The 9,740-nt window shown below is 38.9% G+C and overlaps 1 protein-coding gene and 1 long non-coding RNA gene across 4 annotated transcripts in view; both read left to right on the top strand.

Annotated features, from left to right (window-relative positions):
* Positions 1-9,740, top strand: part of CDIN1 (CDAN1 interacting nuclease 1) — a 175,495-nt gene that overhangs the window by 147,397 nt on the left and 18,358 nt on the right. The gene's annotated exons all lie outside the window — the stretch shown is intronic.
* LOC123026821 overlaps positions 1-9,740 on the top strand; it is a 14,740-nt gene that overhangs the window by 673 nt on the left and 4,327 nt on the right. Inside the window, exon 2 of the long non-coding RNA XR_006415391.1 lies at positions 2,109-2,110. This is a non-coding gene — a long non-coding RNA (uncharacterized LOC123026821). The remainder of the gene's footprint in view (positions 1-2,108; positions 2,111-9,740) is intronic.

Here is a 9,740-nt window from a genome sequence, read left to right as displayed (position 1 = left end):
CTCAACTTCTTACCCATAGAAACAGACATGGTCATGTCGCAGACAGATGTATATAAGGTCATCAAGAGTAATCAAGTACCCATTAAGCAATTAGCCTACGTCTGGGAAACAATGGAAACTTTTCCATTTCCAAAGGAGGAAGGTGAGAAGGGGAGAGAGAGAGAGAATAAGAATCAGGGACTTTCAAAACGAAAGTGGGCAAGCTTTGGACACAGACCATGCAAAGCTCTGCTGTCAAGGGTCTACTGTGCAGAACAATCACCGATAATAGACTGGGATGCACAGTCTTTCTCTTTTTCTGTTCATATTTATAAAGTTAGTCAGAAAGTTATTTATCTATTTAGAAATATGAAGATTATAAATATAAAGATTGGAATACAAGGAAATATTTGCTGCCTAGACAACATTGGGCTAAAATCTTGTACCTGTTCTATATTTTTTGCTGAACAATGTTTTCTTTGCTTTTTAAGTGTTGTGTGTGTGACAAGGCTTGGCCATGTTCTCTGGCAGCACACACTAAACCCCAGCAAAAGATTCCCAACCTTTCAAGGGAGTCTAGCAGGCAAGCGTTTCCTTTTGAGGTGCACTGCCCACCCCCCAAAATTACCTAGCATTACATTGGATACAAGTGCTTTGTAACTATTAAAATGAACAAAGATAAATGTGTAAAGAATGAATGGCGTGTCTATAGTAGATGAAGAATGGTGCATTTGCATTTACCTTGGAGTCGTGTTCAGTTATTCTCTACATCTGGCTTCTCCATGTAGCAAAGAGGACAGTCAGCTCTTCCTGCTGTCCTTGCACCAGATGTTATATGTGCTATTCGTTTGGATAACTGCAATGGGAAAGCCTAGACTTTCTCACAGTTGGGACCCCAGTCACTAAGAATAGGTGTGACCAGTGCAGGCATTGGGGCTAATTTGCATTTCCAGGGGACATGCCATGCACATTCCTCCACTCCCTTCTCTACACATGGATGCTGTATGCAAAGAATAATTGAATACAGACTAAATCAAAGCAGAGTGTGAATAGTTATCAAGCTTTGAGTTATGAAAGTTTTAAGTCACTGTATGGATATATAAACACTGAATGTGCTCACCTACCTCAAAAAGTGTCCACTAGTTCAGGGATGGCCAATTATATATTATAAAGTTAGCTTCTTCTGAAACTGGCCATAGTTTGTTTTAAACTACAATCTGTTGTTCATATATACCAACAAGGCATGGCTCTTTGAAACTGGCAGTATATGCTAGCAAAGACTTTCTAGGAAGAGGAGGGAAGGGAGAGTGTGTGAGCCCAAGACATAACTTAATTTTACATGCAAAGCAGCCCACTATGATTGAGTCTATGGGATTATATAAATTTCATCTGACTGCACCACAATCCAATTTTGTGGTGCAACAAAAATGTGAAGAAAATGGTTAATACTACAAAATATCTTAGAAGGTTTTCTCCACACCCTGCTTCCAGACACTCCTTTATTATGTCACTTACTGGATTCAGTTGTTTGGTTTTGCTAGAGGTATCTGTGTGTTAATATGTCCATAAATTTATATTCCACAGATAAGATGGCTATTTAATTATTAAAATACAAAACAAACTGAATTGATCATGAAAAAGGAAATAGTGAAATACCGTTATGCGAAGGCTTTTCTGTTGAATGCTGCAAATCTAGCAGAGCTTGTGTGAACCTTAACCCATAACAAGACTCTATATGCTACTCTCAATTCCTAAACTAATTTTCTGTCTCAAAATTTTGAGGTTCTGAACACAAAACTTCAAAGGAAGTCAGACCTGTGTTTATCCCTCTTATATGTCAGAGTTTAAATGTGATGTTTTATGTATACAGTCATCATGACAGTTGAACGAGCTATGAGGAAAAGCAATTATATAGTTGCTTCAAGTATTAAGTAGAAGGGATAAAGGCTTTTAGAAAGCATTGAACTGTTTTAATAATTGTATCACCTGGAATTGAGAGGCAATGTTCTAATTATTTCTAATAAGTAACTAACTATATAAATACATAGGCTATCAAAGATTTTCAGAAATTATTTTTCTCTGATTTTTTTCATACACACACACAAACACCCCATCATTTTCTATTTTAGCAGTTTCCACAATTTAAACATTACATTCTTATTGTTTGCTTTCTGTTATATTAGTAGTGTGTGTTTTGCAATTCTAATCTTCACATTTTTCTTTCTTTATCACTGAAGTAAGCCTTTTGAAGCCGAGGAATTTTTCACAGCAATATTGACAGTGTTCACATTTGCATGATGACAGCCAAGGAATGGAGCAGTAATTTTTGAAATTGCAGAAGTATTTAGAACACTGATAAAAGCTGAAATATATTTTTGATGGATTGAAGTTAAGCATACATGATTTTTCCTGCTGTCAAAAGGCTCTGAATTTAGTGAATATTTGCCTGCTGTGAGAATGCAAGATTAACATCACAACCATCACCCGGGCACCCAAACCCTGCAATTTAATAGCTTTTTAGGTTCTTTCCTTTTTCTAAACAGCAATTAATCTCATTTTAGTACAATTTTCTCGTTTCTGAAGTTGCTCATTGAATCGCTGTTTTGTTCATATTTGGCTTCAGCTCCTCTGCATAGTCATTAAAGTCCCAATTAATGTCACCTTTAGCTGAAGAGTACTCATTTTTATTGAGAAAATGACAGTTGCTGCCATGAGTAGTGCAGTGTAATATACATTAATTGCCCTGTAACACTGGTAATTACGAGTTTTTCAAGCCTCTCAGTAAACTGTCATGCCTAGACAAGACTGTGCTAAAATAGATTACTCATTAGGGAGACCTGTCCTGTTTTCTGTTGGGTTCTTAGTATTAGTTTAAAAAAATCTTGAGCTTGAACAAATAGTTGCCAAAAGCAATTTCCTACAACAACTTGCTTCTGTTGGGTTCTCCACCCATCACTTATGTCTGCGGTCAGCAAACAGACAGGGTGCAGCAGACTCAGGAGAGGTTGAGGTTTGGACAGATTTTATGCAGTGCACAGGAAGAAGCTTAACAGTCCTTAATTCAGTGCCATAGCATTGTGGTGTACACTGTGTTAAAGCAGACCTGTATTGCACTATGAAAGAACTGGTGCTGATGGTGTTTGGTTAGAAAAATCATAACTGCATTCACTGTCACCTATACTGAGCTTATTAACCGTCTAGCCAAATAGTTGTAAATGCAGAAATTAGCAGGTCTGTCGAAGAACAGTACATTTGAGCACTTTTGGGGTGTATCTCCTACATCTTTAGATTATATAGCTGAAGAATGTTGTGCTAAATTTGTGAGTGAAATAATTGGTTCTCAGTATCAGCCTTTAATATATGTTGTTAAGTACGTGTCACACCACCAACAGTGCTATAAAAGTCAGGAGCTTCTAATTTTTGAATGAATGTATTTTTCCTCTCTTCCTTATTTCAGCATTTCTTGGTGTGCATGGGTGTGTGTTTAACATAAAGTAATCGTTTCTAAAACCACTGCAGTGCTGAACTGAAACCTTTGTTTTATCTTTGTTATAACACCTGCTTTAGGCAATCTGCTCGTTTTTTCTCTCCAAATGAATTTTGTCACAGCCTTTCATATTCTCGTGTAGTGATGAGCTAATGAAAGTAGATAGTACAATTTGTGCTGACCAGGTAGCAACTGCCAGCATACAGCTGAGGATAGTTTAAAGAAATAAATAAAATATAGCATTATATCACTGATTTACCCATTACACGACATTAATAGTGAGAGACCTTGGTGTGTTTATCTGTTTGTATTGGTGTGCATTTATCGAATTGTTTATGACAAGACTAATTGGGGTAATTGTAGACACTGAAATTACCTGTCAACTATATGTAACCACACTCCCTTTCTTTCTGACAAATGATGACAACTGAGGGACCCCGTAGCATTACTCATGATGGCTTTTCGAGTGGTAATAAGGACAATAGGGGCCTTGGCTAATTTGACATGGACAGCCTTCACAACAAGAAGCCAGCTAAATGACTTGTCAGTAGGGGAAAGAAGTCGGAAAAGTAATGGAGTCCCCCATGGCGCTCTGACAGGGAGATGAGGCAATTTCAAGGAAAGTGAAAAGGCTTCAGTTTGTCAAGTATTTAGAACAATCAGAGAACAGCTAGAGGCTGGAACCTGACAATAAATTTGTGAACCATGGTAGCAGTTTCATATAGGTCAGTTATTTCATAATGGTTATGCAGCTTTTAGAGGTTTCTGCTTTCCTAGTGTAGTTCACATCCGCCAACTGGTGCTTTGTCACCTTAAATTTGTGCTTTGCTTTTACACAGTAGGAATAATAGTTAAGGTTACAGAATAACAGAAGTGTAAGACAGTGTGGTTTTCAAACCCCAATCTGCTGAAAAATAAACAAAAATCTAGATAGCAGTACTGTGATAGCATCCATTACAAGGCAGTAGTGTTAACACATTTGTTAAAGTAATGATCTGCAATGGTGTAAATATTACTAATTCATATTTTATTTAAAAGCTTTCCTTTTTCTCCTATAGATTTAGTTTAAATTGTAAGGCTCAGTTCCTGAGTCCTGAAATATATTGAAAATTTTATGGTTTTAAGGGTTACAGATATATGACTATAAAAGAAAGGTGAGCTGATTTTTTGTTTGTTTTTCTTTAAAAATGAAGAAATTAATTGATCCAAAGTAATCACATTATTACAGAATGTGACAAATTGAATATATTAGAAATTTATGTGGGATCTTCTCATAGATTTAGTGAACATTCTTCCAAAGTAAACAGTAATTATATATGTTAGAAACATACAAATATCTGTTCTTCATTTATCCAACAGTCTTTGAGTATGGATGCTTATGTAGCCAAAATAGAGCCATCCATTAACAAGAGAGAGAAATAACCTTGGAGAACCCAAGGTTTACAGAAGTACAAAAAAACTTCAGAAGAAGAAGATGAAGAAACATCTTCATGGAGAAACATCCCAATACACTTTGAGGACTGAGCATGCCCACTGGCCATAGGATGGCTGATCTGTGTAGGAGTAGAATGAGAGTATTACTGGCTGGGTCAAATACTAAACAGGTGCACTCCAGACTGCAACATTTTGTTGCTAGTATTATGTAGTATTATTGTTTTTATTGTTGTTGTTAACATACTGTCCAGTAGCTAATGCTCTCTGTGTGATTCGCAGAAACGAAAAGTATAAAAAATCAAGATAAAACATAGCATTAAACCTTTCAAAGCTTAAAGCAAATTAAAACCAAATGGAAAACTTATCTATATAACTTGTTAAAACAGTGTTTTGCCATTCTTTCTGTTTTTCTTCTGCATCAGAGTGGCTTATCAACATATTTTGGAGCTGTGCAAAGTTCTTAAGCCTAGTCACCCACATCTAAGTCCAGATTTTATCTATTCCACAAGAACCTAACTGCAGAGATGTTTAATACAATGCCACTGTCAAAGAAATGGTTATTGTTGATATTTTGCAGCTTTTGATTTAAAAACGTTGATTTCACTAAGTACTTTAATGCACATGTCTTACCTTCTGTTGTACAACAATAGAGTATTCATATTACACTATACTTTTGAATCTAGGATATTATGCACCAATTACATGGTGTAGCGAAACAATCTTATGGAGCACACCATGAATTCATAGAATACAGCATTACAAACCTGTATATATTGCCCTCCTCCTACACAGGGATGGATAGATGGATGATGCATACACACATGGGTACAGATAATATATACGTATATATCTACGTTGTGGCTAATGAGAGCTTCAGCTATTGGGCAATAAATAAATAAATAAAATGCAGTGCAAAACATGTATATTTGCAAATACTGTACATAAATAGGCAAGAGTATTTACATATTTCCTCCTCCATGTGCATAGGTGGAACATCCAATGATATTGCGAACATGTAGAACACCTAATCATTAACAGAGTCAAAGGCTGGATGTTCCCTAGTTGGCATGCAAATTCCCCATGCATATGCTTCACTTAGATACAATGCATATTTTCTACTTAATGTGTGTAATAGTCATATCAGTCTAAATAACTAGTGGCCTATTTCCTCCTGTACTACCACCTCCACAAGGGAAAGTCAGAAGTCATGCAGAGAACATCAGAGACTGCCTTAAACCAAGTCGGTCGGTTAGCTAAGTATTATTTATATTGACTGACAGTGGCTGTCCACTGTCAGAATCTTTCCCAGTCCTATATGTAGCCAATAAGAGCTACAAATTTTATGCCTCAACTCTAGAAAAAGAAGCAAGCATGACAAAGCAATGTTTGAAACCTGTTACTGTTATGTTGCTGATCTCAGCTATCCTTGACAAAGGCTCATGAGTAAACCTCTAAATTTGCCGGCATTAGTGTCTATTCCTTGCCAAAGGGGCATGCACACCCTTCGGCAAGGAGGAATGAGACTCAGCCACCCTTTCTTTATTTTATTTAATTATAATTGAATTTATAATCCACTTAATAATCAGTCCAGCAGGACTCTTGCCAGTGCCATTCTTGCCAGTGGCTCAAATCTCTCAAGCCATGGCAAAGCTGTCTTTTCTTACTTGCTATGGCAGTGCACCTTGCATGAGAGAAAACTTCTGACAGCAATCCCCAAGTGCTGCTTGGACATTTTGGAGGCTGCCATAAGTGGCACTCACTGGGTAGCTACCTGTCACTCTTGCCATGAGTTCTCAGGATGAATTGTTGGGGGGGGGGAGCCCATACTGGGTGACATAGGCTCTGTTGATATGACACAGCAACCACCTATAATAACAAACCCTGGTGAGTTCTCATATTGTCTAAATCCTGTCAGTGACTGAGTTCAGATGTAGAATAACCCACACTGAAGGGTTGTGCATTGGTTGACTGTGACTGTCATTCAGCCATAGCTTATTGTTGAAACAAGGGTTATCATGTTGTCTGAACCCACCTGAAATAAATGATGGTGAACAATCCATATATCCTGCTCCTGTGTGAGCAAGTTCTAACTCCAAGGGATAAACCAGTCCAGAGGTCACTGCATAGAATTTATTATGCCGGGTGTCCAAGTCAAGGAGGGATAGTTAATAGAGTAATCCATGTGAGTAGCCAAAGGTCAAGGAATCTGTCCAGTCCAGAAAATCATAGTTGGCATTGGGTTGAAATGTCTTTGTCTGTGACAGATAGTGGAGCCAGCATGTTTGAACTTCTGATGTTTGTCCTTGATCCTCCTCCTTTCCAAGGGGTGGATTCCCTTCAGCTCTGATTCCTGCCCTTGTGAATGTCCAGGGACAGATTAGGAGGACCTAGACTGCTCTTCGAATGGAAGGCTGTCTGCTGCAGCACGAACTTCACTGTCTGGCTGATCTCTGGCTGTTGTGCTATCTTTCCCCCGTCTTCATCAAATGATTCTTTCCCCTGTTTGGACATGACACAACAGTTCACAACCCAACAACAAACCATGGGTTCTCTTCATGGGTTGTTTGTGAGTAACAACCCTCCATAGCACAGGTCATTTCATACAATATGATGACTCACATTGCAAGAACAACCCACTATTCAGCAACCCATACTCAACCCTTACATAACACTTGAGTGTGGGTTATCATGTTATTATCATTCAATCAATATACAACACATCATATTACCTCTTCATTGTGTTTTTTGTGCGTACTTCAGATCTGATATTTTCTCTGTAGATTCTGCCTCGTACTTCCTTTGTTGAACCTTGTATTTTTATGTGATGGGAGATGTTTATATTGTATTAATAGCTACTTTAGGAAAGTGGTTTGTGTTCTGTGTGTTAGCTGATGATTCATATTTCACAAGATTAGGTCAGAATTCTAAAAACTGTCTGCTTTGGGAGATTTTTTTTTTTAACTTTACAAGTGGTAGTACAAGTGGTTGGTTGTAAGCAAAGAAGGGAAAAGAATGGGTGGAGTCCAGTGTGAAGCCAAGGTTGGAGAGGTAGTGGTCACTTTCTACTGCATCAAATCTTTTGAAAGTACTGGAAAGGTAGTAATTTGGGAACACCTCTGACTCACATCACAGTGATGGACACACACAGAGATTAATATATGGAAAGATATTTATACATCTTATGTTTCTCTGGGCTTTTCTAATGCCAAGGTCTAGAAACAAGCAGGCAGGATAGAGCGATATTGCTTAAGATTAGTTCTCTATGCTAGATCTACAATTTAGTGGAAAGGATTTAGTTGCCCTGAAAAGTGTATTCCTCATATTATACTTGTTGTTGTAACTTTGTACAGAAATTACAGTACAAAGGGTCAACATATAAGTAGCCATTAATAAATAGGACTCTGTTATGCTGTGCAAATAAGTATTGTAGAATGAATTATATTTACATTTTCTCACAGAACATAGAAGTAAACAAATTAAAGTGATCCGAGCCAGTTGGCCAGAACCAAGCAAACAGTTTCAAGGAAAGTGTGATCCCCTACTGGGTTATGTATATGTGCATATACACACACTGTGAAGAAATGTCCTGCATACAACTGCTATCACTGTCATAGGCCTGTGAAATACTCGTACTTTCTTAGTGACGTTGTAAAGGGAGAGAAAGAGACAATTGCTTTGGATATTGTTTGTAGGGTTCATACAAACCTTTTCAGAACCTACTCCTCTGCTGACTTTCTCTCATGTTTGGCTCAGTCCTGCAAAGCAAGCTGAACCAAAAGGAAGTCTGCAGATGTCTGAAGACCTTTGGTTAGGCAAGTGGCAACCATCCTGCTCAGGACCAGCTGTAGGATGCCGAAAAGTGGCACTGTGAGTGGGTATGCCAGGCACCCTTCCCATTGACCAACCTTCTGCCCCACTCAATGCCACCAGCAGGGCTGTGAGGAAGAGAATGCTGCTTGTGCAGGGTGTGGGGCTGGATTCCTGGAGAGCACCCCAAAAATGCTCAGTGCACTTGCTAGGTACTTGGTCACAGGCTTCTGCAAAGTGGAGCAGAGTCCAGAGAGCCAGGCTCAAGAAATCCAACAGATTTCCACCCCGAGACGGATCCTTCTCATTTCCCTAATTGTTAGAGGGTGCTGAATAAGGTAGATTCACTTTGGGTATTCTAAGTAGGTAGAAAAAAGCAATTGGCAAATGTCAAATAGGGAGTTGACAGTTATGTTAGTCAGCCTATGAGGCTCTGAGAGGAAGTCTGCTCTTTGATATGTGGTGATCTAGAGAAAGTGAGAAAAAGCCGAGGAGAAAGAATAGTTAAAGCCTGAACAATAAGCTATCCCTTCTCGGTGGAATAATGTCATGCGGTAAAAATTAGGAGTAGGGAGCAGGTGGCTGTGCTATATCAGGAGGCTGCCCTAAGATCTTGTCAGAAGAAGTTTAAACACGCAGATGGTAAAAACTGAGATAAACTCTCCAAGCAGCCAGAAATACAACACGAGGAGCTATTTTGTCACAGGAAAGCTATATCCAGAAACTGGACCTGATTGAAAGTGAAAGTGCAGGGGATGCCATATGAGGCGAGACTGAGAGAACTGGGTCTTTTCAGCCTGGAGAAGAGGAGACTCAGAGGGGATCTGTTGGCGACATACAGGTATGTGAGGGGATGCCACATGGAGATGGGTAGAGACCTGTTCTCCCCTGCAGAGGAAGGCAGGACACGCTCCAACGGAACAAAGCTCAGGGAACCTTGGTTCCATTTAGATGCCAGGAAGCACTTCCTGACAGTTAGGACCCCAAGGGTGTGGAATGGGGCCTCAACGACCTCTCGTGGAAGCCCATTCCA

The sequence above is a fragment of the Varanus komodoensis genome, unplaced genomic scaffold, assembly GCF_004798865.1.
Source record: "Varanus komodoensis strain SLA01 unplaced genomic scaffold, ASM479886v1 scaffold3, whole genome shotgun sequence".
In the NCBI taxonomy this organism is placed as follows: Eukaryota; Metazoa; Chordata; class Lepidosauria; order Squamata; family Varanidae; genus Varanus; species Varanus komodoensis.
Note: the sequence above shows the minus strand (reverse complement) of the source record. Positions and strands in the feature narration are given on the sequence as shown.